Source organism: Panthera onca, chromosome B3, assembly GCF_046562875.1.
Source record: "Panthera onca isolate mPanOnc1 chromosome B3, mPanOnc1 haplotype 2, whole genome shotgun sequence".
Classification (NCBI taxonomy): Eukaryota; Metazoa; Chordata; class Mammalia; order Carnivora; family Felidae; genus Panthera; species Panthera onca.
This window is the reverse complement of record NC_138344.1, coordinates 35,545,449-35,549,884: the sequence shown is the minus strand read 5'-3', so window position 1 is coordinate 35,549,884 and position 4,436 is coordinate 35,545,449. Positions and strand designations below refer to the sequence as shown.

The 4,436-nt window shown below is 54.5% G+C and overlaps 1 long non-coding RNA gene across 1 annotated transcript; it reads right to left on the bottom strand.

Annotated features, from left to right (window-relative positions):
* Positions 1–2,252: 2,252 nt before the first annotated feature.
* Positions 2,253–3,714, bottom strand: LOC132668382 (uncharacterized). Its single transcript, XR_009605561.3, has 2 exons — positions 3,082–3,714; positions 2,253–2,603 (listed from the first exon to the last, which is right to left on the bottom strand). It is a non-coding gene; the product is annotated as an uncharacterized LOC132668382 (long non-coding RNA).
* Between the last annotated feature and the right edge of the window lie 722 nt (positions 3,715–4,436).

Below are 4,436 nucleotides of genomic sequence, written 5' to 3'. Positions count from 1 at the left end.
AGCTGGGGTGTCGGGAGTCCCGTGCCCCTGGTGCCGCAGCTGGTGAGGGGCTGGCAGAAGGCTGCCGCCGAATTGCCAGGCAGGCCGGGAAATCAGTGGGCCACGCTCTCCCTGTGACAATTAAAGTGGAAATATTTCCTGAGAGTTTTTCTCTCTTTTTTTTTTTTTAAGGTGAGAGGGAAAGTGTGATTATACAAGTGTGTGTGTGTGTGTGTGTGTGTGTGTGTGTGTGTGTTGTGGCGGGGGAGGGGGTGAGGAAACAGCCTGAGCTCTAAGCAGATATTCCAGAGCCCTCCCTCCTGCCGTCGGGGCCCACCTGACAGGAGGTGGCCACCCACCCCAACGCCTCCGCTGGAGACACCAGCCAAAATTCCAGAGGGAGCCAGATGGTGGCAGCCAGAGGCACAGCCGAGGCAGAGCGCAGTCTCTTCTCCAGAGCGACACGGAGACAGTCAAGAGCAGCTGCCCTCAGAGGGCCGACAGACACCAGGAGGCTGGAGAGAGATCCACGATGTGCTTGCACCAGAACCTTCTTCCTCTACCTGTGAGCCTCTGAGGCTTCACCCATTCTCCCCTGAGAACCCGGCCACCAAACGAGGAGCGTTTGGCACCAGGCTGCCCTACACGTCCTCCTCTTCAGGGACCTAGCCCCCCACGTCACCCCTCGCAAGAGAAGCAATGACCAGGCGGCGGCTTAAACAAGGGCCTGTCCCTGACTGAACTTGGGGGGGGGGGGGGCGGGCAGAGGAAGGGGCCCCAAGGACTCATGGCAGAGGGGCAGCCAATAAACAGACGGGATGGCGGGGGTGACACCACGACGGGCGACGTCAGCCAGACTTTCCTCCTGGGATTGAATGGGGACACAGAGGACGATCTGCCAGGTGAGGCCAGAGGTCATGAAGCCCCAGAGAAAGGAGCGTTGGCGTGAATGGTGAGGCTTGGGGGAAAACTCTAGAACTCCGCTCCTGAGGGAGGAGACAAATGTAGCTGGTCCCTAAAGACAGCCGGGCTGCTGACAATGGGTATTCCTGGAAGCCGGGCGGTCCCTGTCTCCCCCACCTCGGGATGCACCCGCACATCCTCAAAGGCCAACTCCACCACCGGGATGTGTTCGTTGCCCCCTAAAGCCCCGAGTCTGCACTGCCTCTCACCACTTTTCTGGGATGCCTCCCCGGGGGCTTCCAGGCTTGCAGATCTCCCCGCCGATGGCCGGGAGCGCGCACGGACACGCAGGGGCACAGGAGCCGTCCAAGTAGATGCGATGCTGTTGCAGTTATGCACTTCGCCCAGAGCTCCCCAGTCAGCCGTCGGCGGCCATAACCATTCTTGGGATCCATTTCAGAGCCGGGAACTATTAGTCTCGTTTGCTTGTGTTGTAGCCGGAGCAATAATGGGTATTCCCAATTCATTGACAACTGACTTTATTTTTATTGTCTGTGTTCAGCCGTGGAATCTACCGAAGCTATGTCTGATAGCGTTACTATGATTTTCAACGCCAAGGAATATTTTTGCTTCTGTTTCCGACTCAGCGAACGTTTATTGACGATCTAGTGGGTAAGGGGCATGAGGCTGGACACCGGGGACGAAGACGATAATAAGACGGACTCTTACCGACTGTCTACCCGTTTAATTCGACTCGTGGCCCCATAGACGGATACTGTGAGGATCCCAGTAGTTACCAATTTACCAGTGTTGAAACTGAGGTCACACGGGCAGCAAATGGTAGAGCCAGGAGGCGAAGCTCAGAAATCTGGTCCCAAGATGCTCATAATCACGATTAGAAAAAGAAAATAAAAATCCTTTGGAAAGCTTACTGTCCAACTGTGGAAGCAGACCCAGAAACAGATCATCTGAATTCTTTTCTTTTAAGTTTATTTTTCAAAAGTCGATTAAAAAAAAGGAGACGAGGAAGGGCAGAGAGAGAGGGAGAGAGAGAGAGAATCTCAAGCAGGCTCCTCACTGTCAGCACGGAGCCCGACTCGGGGCTCGAACTCACGAACCGCGAAATCATGACCCGAGCCGAAGTCGGACGCTTAACCAACTGAGCCACCCAGGCGCCCCGGTAGGTGACAAATTAATAACAAAGGCTACTAAGCCTAGGAATGCCTCTTTCTTGGGCTCTTGGTTTCTTTCATGCTGGGACCCAGTTTCTGTGACGGAGGAATTGATCGGACGTGCATCAGGGAAACCCGGCATCGCGGGTGTCTGTCCGTCTTCCCAGTTGATGACGACACAGGAGCCAGCAACTGATCTCCTCCCTCCATTATTGCTTTTATTTCATATGCCCAGGGAAACTGTAAGCCCCTTGAGGGCAGAGTCTTTGAATCTTCATTCATTCATTCCTTTATCCTCAAAAGAAAATACATTATATTGAGCAGGTGCCTGTAGTAGGAGGTGCCAGGCCTGAGCTAGTGACCAGAGGTACGGAGACAAAGAGGGCCATACATTCCGAAGGAGACGGGCAGGTCAAGCTCCAACGGGTGACATGCTGCAGCCAGGCCTGTATCAGATGTGAGAAAAGGTGCCAAGGGCCCAGAGGAGGGAGTAGCCACTCTGCCCAGAAGGTGGCTGTGAGCTGTCTGCACAGAACAGGGTGTCTGTTGCTATAAAGGTTAAAAGGAGAGGGGCAATGAAGAGTGGCCCAGCTGCCAAGTGGCAATCCCATCCGAGGTCCTGACGTGCCCGGGAGTGGTTTTGTCGCCACAGTTAGCACTTACGGACACACCTCAGCACGCCCAAGGTCTTACTCTCCTCTCGAACCCGTGCCTCCCCGACACCCCCTTCTCTGTGTCCCCTTCTCTGAGTAGCCTTCTCTCCCCTCTTCCTCTTCTCACCCCTTCCCTCCAGCGGCCCTCTTAGTGTCCCCCTTTCCCCTTCCTTTCTTAACTGTGGATAACTGGACGTGATCGAAAACTCAGATTCTAGAAAGAACCAGGAATCTAGCAGGGCCGAGCCATGGTATTAGCCTCTTCTGCTCAGGTGACATGCTTGTCTCTCCCAGGACCCACCACCTCCTCCTAGAAGCTCCTTCACGCTAGTCGAGAAGGTACCTGAATAGGTCACACGCGGATGAGTTATTACCTCCAATATGGGCCTTGAAGTCCACCCACCTCCATTGGACAAAATGTGAGGGGTAGTGCCAGATGGAGCCGTCCATGTGTCCATTCATCTACCTATCCGTTCACTCAATGAGCAGGACGTCATGAATCCCTGTGGTAATGACCAAGGCGGCCAAGATGGACCCAGTCCACTGGTGGAGCACAGCACACACTGACACTATGATGTAACAGAAAGCAGAGCTGAAAGCGTGGGTCCGTGGAAACAGAGCCTGCAAGAAGGGATTGAAGAGGGATCTGAGGGGCCGAATTAGGATCGATAAGAGAACGGTGTCACGAAAACCAAGAGAAGAGGTTCTAGAACAGGGGAGGCGCCAACAGGGTCAAATGCGTCCGAGTGGTCCAAGAGAATGAGAATGGGAGAGCTTCCTCTGGATGTGAGCACAAGAAGTGGTTGGTGACCACAGTGGTATAGTTTTGGTGGGAGGGGATGGGAGTCAGGTAGTGCTGGCTCAAGGAGAGGGCAGGTGGGACAGAAGTGGTGAGCTTCCATGCACATAGCTCTGCAGAAGTTGGGCTGCGAAGGAAAGAGAGAAGTAGGGCAGTGTCTAGAAAACGACATGGGGATGGAGAGTTTGGGGGTTTTTTTTAGGATGAAAGAAATCTGACGGATCCCACTGCTTCCAGTGGAGAGAGGAGAGAGTCGGTTTCCCTCTATCCTTCCTTTCAGAAGGTCCCAGGTCCTTCACCGATGCCCGTCATGGAGAGAGGAAGCAAGCAACCTCTGCTGTCCCTGATTCTGCTAGGGGATCTGGGGCCAGCAGACTCCCCGCACAGTGGCTTTTGGAGAAGTTGCCAGCTGTTGGATCCAATGAGTGCATGTCGTGGTTGGTTCCAAAGGGCTCCCCTGCCCTCGAGACAAGTTGGCTGGGGAGCCAACTTGCCTTCCTCGGTGCTGAGCGACTCTGGCATGCCTCTCAGCCACTCAGGTGAGCCCTTCTGAAGGAGTGGGAGTTGCACAACCCTTCCTCCCCGACCCCACAAAGTTGGCTGTTTGGTTTATTTCACACACAGACTTGAGTGCCACCACGTGAAGACGTCTCTTCTGGGTCCCTTCTCCCTGTGGTTCCCTACGTATTGGGCAAATGGCCGAAGGGTCCTGGAGCCAGTAGAGTACTGTTCCTTTGGGCCACAGACCCTGTCAGTGCCTGGCTGAGTCACTGAAAGCAAGGAGTGTGGGGAGGCAGGGGACAGGAGCCTGGTGATCAATTCAAATGTGGGCGTATGAGGGCACGCATGTTAAGGGTGGTGTAACGTAGAACCCCCAAACCACAGAATTGAAGTACACAAGATCGTTGAGAAGGTAGGGACTTGCCTGAG